We start from the raw sequence: 12,756 nt of genomic DNA, 5'->3' as shown, positions 1-12,756 counted from the left end.
TAATATTGGCCAGAGGACACCTAAAGAAACGAAAAGTAGCGGTAAACCTAGTCTCATATCTAACGAACGTTCAGCGAAAATTTCATACAAATTTCTGCAGTCGTTTCGGAGGAGTTTGCACACTAACACCGCGACACGAGAATTTTATTTATATAGATATACAGATATAGATAGATTTAAAATGATGCTGTAGTATGTTAAGTTTTCTTCTTCTTTTTTTGTAAAATTTTGTAATTGTCCACCTTATTAAACTTTTGTAAATTAATTAACTCTAGAACTACCGGGTCAGTCATTTTGACTGGAACGCTTCATTTTCATCACATCATATTTTGAGGTTCAACAATCTTAAGGTAATTCAAAACATGAATTTTACATACATATTGTATAGTAAGATCTCCAAAAAAAATATACTCCAACTTTTCGAAATTGTTTAAAAATTAAATTAACAAACTGAAAACGCTTAAAACGCTTAAAACGCTTGGTAGTTCTAATGTTAAGAAACTATTTAAATAAAATCGTATTTCATAGGATGAGCTTCAATATCCTTTTTCTGTCCCAAATTATTTGATTCCATTAATTTATTAATAATTACAATTATTTAAAAAATCTTAAAAACGCATTTTTTCATTCCTATAAGTCAAACACCTTGTGAACACACTGTAATTTAAGAACTTGTATTGAAAAATAGTTTTAATATTTGAATATTTTCCCTTATATGCTGTACTTACTAAACTTATTTTTTGACGTACAAATGTTTCTACCTGTTTTTAACATTCCTTCCTTCTTTCCATTGTTCTCATGCGGTTTGTCTACAATTTGCTACACACTGTATCTTTCCACCATATTGTTGCGAAGTGCTAACGAAACAGCTATTACACTCAATTTAGAACACATGCAATATTACCTTCTCTCACATCCATTTATGAACCACTCAAGTCCGTCTTGGCTCCATGCTTCGCTTCCACACTTGCCAACCGTTCTTGTGCACCTTTCCAACCCGCCTTTTCCTTCGCAACTGTCCCTCTGCCTTCGATGGTTGTGTGGCACACGTCACATGCAATTGCAATCCGAAGAACACAATGCGGCAAGATAGTTATGGACCGCCCGTTCTTTGTGAATTCCAATTGCTCGGGTGTGTTTGTCGGTAATGCGCGATGTCTATTGCTTGCACATGAGCGCATAAAAAAGGCACTCAACGGGAAAAGGGATGACGGTTTCATCGTATGCAGTTTTCCATTTCTGACCAAACCACCCCCCGGCTTCCCCCAAGGGTAACGCATTTTCCCGGCTTTTGGGTAGAATGTTGGCCTTTTCTGTGTGTGTGCGTGCGTATTACTGGTAAGCTCTTTGCTGTGTTACGAATCTTTCAAGGAGCAGTTAGTTTTCTATCTCGGTTTTGTTGATCGATTTGACCGGGAGAAGAGTGAAGCTAAGGTGAACAACGACCGGTGTAGTGTTTCAGTTTAAGAATAGATCCGTTTCGTTTCAATGCCGGCAGGTTTTGTTTTTAACGTACTGACCCTAGCGCCATTTGCTTTTATTAAACCGTTCGTTGCCGTATTGCATGAAGAATAAACTTCAATTTATTTACGATTTATTGCGCAATTTAATTAAGGGTTGAAATTGAATTAATCTTGAAAATTAATTGCTGAAAACTTTAGCTAAAAAAGGATGGACAAACGAAGATTATATGTATAATACTTTTTTATATTAAAAATTTTATTGGAAAAGCTAAACCATGACTAAATTCTATTTTTTTTAGAATCGAAAACGTTCTAGGATTCATGAATCTTTTGAGAGCTGACTCATGATTCGAATGATTCTTCACTGAAGATTCATGAAGCACGAATCATATTTGTTTATTAAAGTTTTTGAAGGCCATTTAGAATTTACATAATTAAATGACGGTCAGGCCATTTCTTCGCGACATGCTCGTCCATGAGCAGTAGTGATGTGTAATCCGGAGTAGAATCGTGGATCCGCTCCGACTCCCTCCTCGTATGGAAAATTGATTCCGACTCCGACTAAAAATCAAAATTGACTCCGGCGAGTCCGGTCGACTCTGAGTTCGATCGAGTCCGGATGAGTTCGAATGAGTCCGATCGATTCCGGATGGGTTGATTGGGAGAGATGGGAGATTCAACAGGAGTCGATCCACCCGGACCGTTCCGACTCCGGTAAATTTTATAATTTACCCATCACTAACGAGCAGGCCAAGAAAGAAGAAGAAGAATTTAATGGCGACCAAACCATATTTTTTATGGTAAGTTAAATTTTATTTTTATAAAAAAAGTTATTTATTGTTTTCTAGAATGTAACAACCATTAAAATAAAATATTTCGGTGCATAACACCGCAACGTCATTCTTTCGCCACAATCTCCTAAGCTTCTACTAATCCCTGGTCTTCTCCCCCCCCCCCTCACACACACACACACACACACACACACACACACACACACACACTGTACGATGGCGGCCGTCGTCACTAAAGCTCTTTATATTGGTTTTGTTTTAAAACAAGATAACGGCCATCGTCGTCAAGCAAACAGGAGCTAAAGTTACAACCATTTATTAGAACGACAAATGCGACCCCAATTTTTGGGGGGGCTGCTGCCACCGTTAACAAATACTCGTGAAGAAAAGTACACGTTTGGTGTCACGTTTGTTTCCTGGTCCACCCCACCACCCGATTAGCTCCTTCAGGAGAGGGTGGTAATAATGGAGGCGCAGTAACAGTATTGATTTTTCGATACTTTTGTTAGTTGTGCCATTGTTGTGCTGTTTGTTGCTGTTGATGGTTGTGTGTGTACATACGTACCAACAAACGCCCTTAGCCCATCGTTCCGGAGAGTGGCGGGTGAATGTGATAAAATCGCGTTCCTTGATGATAACTTGTTATTTTTGTTCTTGCTTTGTTTGGTGTATTGTTTTGCTTTTTCGGGGGAGGCGGTTTTTTACCTTTTGTGTAAGCGCCACATTAATCGAAGTGTAGTTTGAAAAATACAATCGGGTTTTATGCTATTACCCCGTATTTTTTATCATCGTCTAAATCGAAACCGTACGGTAAGCCGCCCACCGAACCGGGGGGGTGGCACATACAAAAGCTTTTGCGTATCTTTTATTTTATCGTTGTTGTTTTTATGTTCCTCCATAAAGTGGTCTAAATTGCACATTCATGTGTAGATTGCTTCCAACCACCCTCACACCCCTCCCTACCACCCCGCTATAGGTGAACATGGAACATTGTGGTAAATTTTTTAAATTGAAGCTTTTGAAGACGAAGAATTATGTTTTGTTATATTTTTTTACCAAAAAATGAAAATCTTTCCTTTTGGTGTCGAGTACATTAAAATGCTACTACTACTAAAGGTGTGTAACAGCAATGAACCACAAATCATAACAGAGAGAGAAAGAGAGAGACACGGTGGCACGCAGAGAGTGGTCCATTAGTTTCGGGAAAATAAAGTGCTAGTTACATCGTCCGTGTATGTCTCTGCTATGTATATTACCACTCCGGTGCAATTTGTTGGCATTCCTTGCCCCTTGCATCCACAATTGCCGTTGGGCCGCTTGCAACAAGGAGGTCCCAATAATCAACCGTTGAAAAATACATGTTCATTACAAAATTACTGTAATCAATGTTACGGGCCACACACACAAACACACAATATACCCACCCTGGTAAGGGGTTGATGAGATGTGGTGAAGCAGGAAGAGATTTACAATGTTTTCCTTCCTTTCAATGTCTACCAATTTCGCAAACGCTCCCCGTTCCACCCTGCATCCGAACTCCACCGCATTTACTGTGGTTGTTACAAAAATGACTTTCCGCCTTTTTGCAACTCGCCATGGCGTTTTGTTTGATGTGTTGGTGTGTGATGTTGCAGTTTTGTTCTCATGTTTTGCTTTGTAATGCTCTCCCTTTTCACCCCTTTGCCCGGGGCGGGTGGGGTGGTGAGTGAGGGGCGGGGGGTGCAAGCGAATAGGTCTACCAGGCGCCACTGTGTGTAACCAGGCCAATCGGGGCAGCGTTTTGTGGTGTGCAAAAATGCATGTAAAACATCATCGTTTACAGATTTGATTGTTTACTTGAACACGCACACGAGCGGCGGGAGCGGCCCCTGTGCACGCGTACGCGTTACCGCGAACGATAAATTGTTTTGCGATATGTTCGCGCGAAGGGAATTCCCCATCGTTTCCATTCCTCCTTCATCACAACAGCCCCTACAGTCTGGGTGTTTTTTTTTTGCTGTTGTATCACTCATCAGCCGGCTGTGCAAAGGGGGCACAACGTGGTCAACGTCCTACTGTCTCGCACGCGTACCAAATTCGCGGCATATTTTGATTTAGTTACTCTCGTGATGTTTGAATTTGAGATAGAAAAAAACAATTTTTTTTTTTTCCTACTCAAACCATTCTCCTTCGTATCTCTCGTTAGTAATGCGGGTGCGCTTTAAAAAGCCCTGCAAAGGGTTCGTTCGCTCTCCGTTGGCTCTCGCGTCAAAAACCACCCCGAGAAAAAGGGGAGGTTAATGAGGGAACGAATCTGGTCGCGTGCGCCCACCGTCGTATCTCACGCAAATCTGTTCGTTCGTTTGGCTCTCAAGAACTCGGGCTGCCACTATATTAACATGTTGCGCTCGCGATCGACTTTCTCTCAATACATGCAAAGCTCTTCTGCTCTCCACAGGGGTTTCTCTCTTTCTCTCTTGTTTTTACTTGTTGGTTGCGTTGTTTTGTACCCAACATATTTCTTTCCACACACACACCCCCTTTTGGGGGGGTTCATCCATTCCTTCCCTTAAAGCGACAAAGGCGATTCGCCGGGACGAATTCTGTTCGGGTTCGAACGATGGAGCACACCGTCGCGCTCAGCACTCGCTTGTGGCAACTACACGCAGCTGGTGGCTCGTACCGTGTTCTCATGTTCGTGCCCGAGTTTTTCACGTTCACGGGGTGGGTTTTTCGCGTTGACAACAAATCTGGCCCAAAAACCCCCCGCTTAAACCGTATCTCTCGCCTGTCATCGGCCACTACCCTCAACCAATAAGTGTTACAAAACCAAGTGTGAGCATATTTCTGTGTATGTGTGTGTGAGAGAGAGGGCGAAGAAGAATCTCGCGGAATTTGTTACTCGAGCAGGGGGTGGGGGAGGGTTGATTGATGTTATTGTTTACTCCCTTCGGTTCCTCGCGACTTCACAACATCATCGCACCGCATAAGTACGGTTGTGTGCAAGTGGTTTGTGTAAGTGTATGTGTGTATGTGGTGCATTGTTTCCTCCCCTTGAAACAACACCACATGCCACCGAATGTGAGTAAGAAATTGAACATGTGAAAACTACTACTAAGCGTGAGCGTGAGCAGATCCAATACCATCCCTCCCTGGTGTGAAGTGAGTGTGTAGTGTGGATGAAAAATCATCTGCACCGTGAGATGAGCCGCGAAGGATTCCATCCGTTTGTTCACCTTAAGTTTTAATTCGTGGATTTCTTATTCGCGTTTGTCTCCTCTTTCTCGTGCTCGTATTTTGCTTTTTTTTTCTTGTGTTTTTTTTGAAGGAATGCTAAAAAGCTTAAGATATGAATGATTTGTTTTTCTACCCATTTCCCCCTCTCCAGTTTTTTCTTCTGTACGAGGGTAGGGTGGGATGGTGAGAGTGCAAGTTGAGTTTTGTTTACCATTTTTACCCCTGGCGAGATATTTACCGGTTCCCGTTGATTAACGTTCGAAGCAATCTGTCAAACGATTGACAGGTGGTGGTTTTAAAAGCAAAACAAAATTTAGTGATGGTTGCCTTAATTTTATCGCTGTTTGGATTTTATTTCTATAAAATATGTGACAACAGCAGGTCTCGAATGTAATAAATAAATTCTCTTTTATCGCTTCTAATTTTCATTTAGCTGATGACGAATGTGGTTAGCCAATGTTAGTAGGGTGTCCCTCCCCCCATCATCACAGTGCGTCAGCGCAATTTAATTTAAATGTCCGTTATTTCTCCTCCAAAATAAAATAAAAACAACTCACGACATTACATGCTTTTCGGTTACGGTGGTGTGTGTATGTGTAATTTATCAGTGTACGATCGGGTGGCCCGAGAAGATGCCATGGTCATTCAGCGGTACCCCACCCGTGCGGAAATGGGCCATAAATGTGTGATGAAACAAATGAAATTATGATAAAATCCAGCTAATGGAATAAAACATGCCCTGGCAACAAAACGTAGCTCATTTACGAATTAATTACCACCGCGCGGCACAAGTAACGGCCAAACCACCCCATTCTTTGATGCGACTGTATCCGGTTGTGTATGTGTGATTGTTTAATTGATTTATCTCCCAATCGGAGGCCCAATGGGTACATAGGCAGCAAGCTTTTCGGTATGGTTGAAGTGAAAATCCCGCACGAAGCGTAGTGTGTACAGAGTTTGATCAACAACAGTTCTAGTGAAAAGTTTTGTTCATAAAGCGATTATAAAAAATCGCCAACAAGTTCCCACGGCCGAACGAATCGAACGTTCACTGTATCGAGAGGTCGTGGTCAAGGTGTGCGCAGACAACTTATCGCATCTACGATAGTCCTCCACCACCCTTACAACAGCCTCTCACAACGGGGCGCATCTTCTTCCTCATCCTCGTCACCAACGGCACACAACAACGACGCTCCGGATGGGCCTGGACGGTAGTCCAATCTTCAGCAACTGGAACCATCGAACGGTCAATTGCTTCGCCACAGTGATGGATTTCTCTCGCATGGTAAATATCAGTTGCTCACGCTTACCTGACTCAAAAAACCCGACAGTGTCCGGCCACGGAACACGATTGCACAAACCGTGTATTATTGATAGAAGTCGCTACATAAACACGCCGATAAGCGTTGACGATAGTTAACAGTGTCGGTTTACAACCTTTTTTTTGTATTTTATTGTCCATGTACTTACACATGTAAGTAAGTACATGGACGCTGGGCTTTAATTATTGTGTATGATGAGAATTATGTTAAAACTCTTCTTCTTCTTCTTCTTTCTTGGCTGAATGACCTCTCAGGTCGCGCCGGCTATTTCTGGCTTACTAATCTTATTTTTACCACGTGTTACGGAGGACGGTCCAGTTGAGATTTGAACCCCGATCTTGTCGTTTAGATCCGGCGCCGTTTAACACATACACCATCAAGCAATTCATTCATTGCTTTCTGGACTGTCAAACGCACACACATAAACACACATTCTCGTCCATCATCCTTATCCTGAGCTGTTATCATCCTTAAATCGACCAATCGTTATCGATTAAAAGATTATAGATGATTCATTCTAAAGGGTGAATTGAAGGGTGTTCGTTTAAATGAGCCCTATATGAAGGTCTATTATTGTGTTTTGTTTTGGTCAATGTCATGAAGATTGAGATTTATGAAGATTGCATACTATTGTATGTTTTGGCCGGATTGATCTAATATTGAGTCTATGTAGATCTAAATATACAGTTGGTGCTTTAAATATACAGTATGCGGATTTTAAAATTTGACAACTCAGTGATTTTATAGCACAAAATGTTTGCAAATAACTTAAAATTTGGTTGATGATGTATTCTATTTCAATCAAGTATTTTTTTTAAAACATTTTTCCGATCTTTTACCTTCACTGTAATAGTACATCTCTGGGACTACTTGTACAGTAGTGATGTGAAATCTGGAGTGGAATCGTTGATCACCTCTGTATGAAAAATTGGATCCGACTCCGACTAAAAATCAAAATTGACTCTGGCGAGTCCGGTCGACTCCGAGTTCGATCGAGTCCAAATAGGTTCGAATAGGTCCGGTCGATTCCGGATGAGTCCGACCGGAGTTGATCGGACTCGAGCAAATTCGACCAGCTCGAACTCGAACAGGAGTAATCCATCCCCCACCTCCCCCCTCCCACGCTCACTTCTGCCGGAGCCAATCCGACTCCGATTCCAACTGATGGCGGAGTCGGACCGATCCGACTCCGGCAAAATTTATAATCTACCCATCACTACTGTACATTAGACTGTATAAAACAACAGTCAATTTAAATCAATTTTCAATCCAATAACTTTAAAGATATTTATCTTACAAAATGGCACATAACACAGTAACCTTATTTAACTGACCACCACTGTATGTAAGAACACAATGAACAATGCAGTGGAACAAATTTCAAATTTTCCCTGTCGCATTTATGTGTTTAGGCATACGCCAAACATCTTTTAAATAAATTCCTCAACATTAAATCGTACTACGCTTATTGCACTACTTCTATTATCGACAACTTGCACCAGAAATTCCAGAATAGAAAATAAACTAAGCTGGAAACGATCTATCAAAAAGAAAACATACGTACCCAACCGATACGTGCCCTACGGAACCATCCGAAGGGTTTTGTTGCCGTAACAGTTTTCGACATGCCACCACGTAGAGTTCGCTCGTCGTGAACGAGAACGCAGGTTGTTGACACACCGTGTCTCTGTCGGCCAGAAACACACACGAGAATCATCACTGTGTGTGCGCCACCTTGGTCGATGTGCCGCGCTGTATGTGTGCTTGATCCGGTGGAGGAGAAAGTAAGGTTTTGCGGGGCCACTCGAGCACACACATCAAACATTCAGGCAAGCAAACGTAAACGTTGTTTAGTTGTTATATTTGTTTGATTTATATCCCCCTCTCCCCCTTACTTCCCTTGTCTTCCCTTCCCTTTGCCTTCCTAATCTCCAAAACTTCCTTCAAATCGTGTCTTATCAGACCTTTACCTTGCCAGGTGTGTCTCGCTCGCCTCTAACGCGGTTGTATGTGAAGGAAGAGTAAAATTAAACTAAAATAAGACCGAAAATACGGTAAAGTACAAGCAATATAAACTTATACGTACAATAAAGCAATAGTAAAAAGTTCATCCTCTGATGGCCGTCCGTGTTGCTAACCATTCCCTCTGCTTGTTAGTCTGCTCCTCGACCATTTGCTCGTCGCATTCCCGTCGTATTCGTCACCACGTCTCTTTGGTCCACGGTAACGGACGCGTTTTCTTTCCCGATGGTTATGAGCCGGGGGAAAGTAGGTTATGTAAAGCTATCAGAATATTAACATTCATATTAATGTGCGCTTGCTGCACAAAGTTTTCTCGCTGCGTCACTTCTATTGCAATCGATCGGGTCGAAAACGAATGGAAGAAAGTCTCAAGCCAGTCGAGATGTCGTTTCATGTTGAATGATCTGTTTTTTTTTGTTTCTTCTTCATCGTAACGAACATTATGCACGCAATCGGGGAAAGTTAGATTTGGAATTGAATTTTTAAGAATTATAATAAATTGAAATGCATTTTATGCAAGTAATGCATTTGTCTACTTGAGACTAAAAATATACCATTTTCAATTAAAAGTTCAGTTACAATAATTCATACTTAATTAAATCACGATAATGAAACTGGTTTCCTGATGGTACGCACACTTCACTAACACACAGTGTTTAAAATTATCTGCGGCTACCACAAACATACTTGTTGCGTTACATCATCTTTGCTACAATTATTCATACCGTGTGTTGCAATTAAACAAGCGTAGCCAAACAGCTAAGAAAATAAACCGGCACATTACGTGCGTCACACTATATTTTCAGGCGTGGCAAATTATAGTAAAAGAAAAAGGTACACTTCTAATTACTAGCTGTGGTTGAATGTTATTGGTGCATTGCACCATGCTACGATCAGGAAGTGAGTCAAACATGTGACAATCTCACTTGTGAGCGTTATGTATCACTTAAATTAATACATAAAAAGCATCGAATTAACATTTTTATTGCTTTTTTTCTTTTTAATAATATATATAAAAAATGTTTAAAATTGACTAAAATTAAAAAAAAAAATATTTTCTATATAAAATATACAAGATTTTTAAGGCTTACTAATTCAATTCATTTGGAATTATTCAATTGTTACATAAATGTCAAATCATTACGTAAAAACGATAATGTGTGTCTAATACGATTATGCAAAAAGTAGTCCTGGGTTGGTGAATAGACGAGGAGCGTGTGTAACGCATGCTGCACTAAATGCATCAAATGTCAATGCACCATTCATCTTCGGTCTCGCTTTCTCACGCATGCTCTCTCTCTCTCATCCGAATGTACTACGATCATGCAATACACAGATCTCTTATGTGAATTGATCCTCGCTGCCGTGCAGTCATTCACTAGAAATGCCTGTCGAATATCTCTTCGTCTTCCTATCTCTACGTCTCATTGTCTGTTGATGCTTGGAAGAGGTTTTCTAACGCCAGAGAGAAAGAGAAAGAGAGGGAGAGAGCTGTTGAGGTGCAGTATTAGAGCAAATACATTTTATGCGATAGATTTCACATTCATGTGAGCTAATGCAGGGGTTGCTGTGCGCCACATGCAGTTGGAACCATTCCGTGTGGTCGCTATTAATAGGGTCGGTGGAACGACGGTGTCCCGTAATCAACTCCAACTCAATTGTTGCAGGCAGGCCAACCCCCCCGGGGGGCCTGAGGGTAACGCGTACTCCGTCAGGTGAGAGATAGATGTGAAATGTACGCGGGGCCACATATAGATTTACGTAAAATATTATTTTCTACCGTTTGTTGTTTACCAAGCCATTTAACTACTTGAACGGTGTGTCCTATATTTGTCCTTCACAGTGCGCTGTTAAGTTCGTAGCGATTCACTCGTTTGGTAAATGTGGTTTGTTGTTTTCTTATTTACATTTTAGAGCTCCTATACTGGTGGGAAGATTTATTTTATTTCTTGTGTTTGCTTTCCATTTCCTATGCTGTATGCTTTGCATAATGTTTTTTCGGTCGGAAAACCATTTTCTTACTATTTAAATAAATCATTATGAACAATATTGGCCCGGGGGGATTTCTTCAGGAAACAAAACATTAAATAATTAGATTTTATGAAATGAAATTACCAACACAGAAAATTCTCAAAACATAAGCAATGTCGGACACTTCCTGTCTGTCGGTCTCATTGATGTAGTGATGGGTAAATCTTTTATTTTCCCGGAGTCGGAGTAATTCGACTCCGAGACATTCCGGAGTATACTCCGGAGCAACTCTGGCATCAGTTCAACTAACTGCATCCGGCCACTAGCCATACTTGGATCCGGAGTTAAAATTGCGGTACCAACTCCGGAGTAATTCGGAGTCAACTCCGGAGTTACTACGTATTGAACCGGAGTAATTAATCCGGAGTTACTCCAAAGTTACTACGGAGTTTCTGCGGAGTTAAATCCGGACTAATCCGGAGCTTTTTTCTTCGGAGTATACGTCGGAGTTCATAAATCCACTCCGGAGTTCCCATCACTACATTGGTGTACAGTAAGGAGCCTCAATGCATCTTCACTTCTCTGGAGAGTTGTTGGTTATTTGTCATAGAATCAATTCTTTGAACTCTCCTCGACACGGTCAACTTCTTGGACCGAGGAAGAATGTCAAGCAAACTGACCAGTGACAGTAAAATCTTAACATTACTTTAGTTCCTCATTTTCCAAGTAATCTTTATGGTTTTGCCGTTTGCAAAAAAAACGGTATGACGGAACGAAGTTATCCCTTTAGATCTCAGTTGTCACGGGCGTCTGAAGAAATCGACGCTGTCGGATCGATGCACATAACTCTCGTAAGACTTTTACCTTACTCCCCAAGATGCAATAAGATCATACCCAGTGATACACCATTTATTGAATATGCATTCATAGTCTTGGAGACTTTGGTTTTTTTCTTCGTCTTCTTCCATGTGTTCCGGGTTTGACCGTGTTTATTCGACTCACTCGCTGTCACGTAACGAACGGCCCTGACAAAATCAATCAACATTCAACAATTCCGAAAAGACTTTCCTCTCGCTCTTTCTCTCTCTGTTTGCCATCCGTCAGCTTCACAAACTGCTCAGATCTTACATCGTGCACACAATTTAAATGATTTGCTGTAGTGTTTGCACGGAATGCATGTTTGCTGTAGTCCCTCAGCCCCGGTCTACAACACATGAGACACAACTGACATGAGAAATAATTATCTAAATTAAGCCTCGAAAGCTTTGTAAGTCTGGGTAGCAAGCAAAAGGAATAGTATGTTATTCAAAGAGAATGTAACTTTAAAAATGCAATAATTGCCATGGAAATAAATTGTACATTTTCAATACGTTTACAAGGTCCATAAATATTCCGTATTGCAATTGCACAAGCAAATGCACCTCATGCAGGAATTGCTAAATAACTTGATGGCGTGTAAACGTAATGGAGTTTAAAACACGGAAAGCTTTTTTCTTTTTTGTGAAACAATCGAAATGCGACATGGTTTAAGTTTCCAGTGCTTATTCAAGCTGTCGCCACTTGGCAACCCCTGCAGTACAAGATGCTTCATGTTGTCTGTTTGTCTTATCCTTTTCGTCATTTCCTTTCGCTATTCAACCGTTTCCTATTTTACTTTGCAAATGGTCATATTGTTGTTGCCACACTCCGGTGTATCGGTACACGCTTTACCAAACATATAGCGTGTAGAGGTTAGCCTAGATAAAAATGACTACGAACTTAAATATGTGAAGAACACAGACACACCGAATGGTCCGTGGTTCGGTGCAAGCAAACTTCGTTTCTTCTGCCAGAGATGTTGGTGGATGAACAAAAGGGAGGGTAAATTTACACAAATAAATATTTATGCTTGCATCTCTTTATTTGTGTTTATTTTATCTGTATACTTCACTCGCTTTTTTAATTTTTGAATATCCAAAGCATGTATTTTTT

General features: G+C 40.9%; 2 protein-coding genes across 4 annotated transcripts in view; both read left to right on the top strand.

Annotated features, from left to right (window-relative positions):
• Positions 1–12,756, top strand: part of LOC125771157 (protein yellow-like) — a 486,298-nt gene that overhangs the window by 126,696 nt on the left and 346,846 nt on the right. The gene's annotated exons all lie outside the window — the stretch shown is intronic.
• The window catches only part of LOC125771148 (putative uncharacterized protein DDB_G0291608), a 72,194-nt gene that overhangs the window by 28,451 nt on the left and 30,987 nt on the right, over positions 1–12,756 (top strand). Inside the window, exon 1 of one of the 2 annotated variants that reach the window (XM_049441527.1) lies at positions 6,696–6,755. The exons of the other annotated variant lie outside the window; for it this stretch is intronic. The gene's annotated coding sequence lies outside the window, so the exon portion shown is untranslated. Of the gene's footprint in view, positions 1–6,695; positions 6,756–12,756 lie in introns of those variants that run through there. 2 annotated transcript variants of the gene reach the window in all.

Source organism: Anopheles funestus, chromosome 3RL (assembly GCF_943734845.2).
Source record: "Anopheles funestus chromosome 3RL, idAnoFuneDA-416_04, whole genome shotgun sequence".
Lineage (NCBI taxonomy): Eukaryota > Metazoa > Arthropoda > Insecta > Diptera > Culicidae > Anopheles > Anopheles funestus.
Note: the sequence above shows the minus strand (reverse complement) of the source record. Positions and strands in the feature narration are given on the sequence as shown.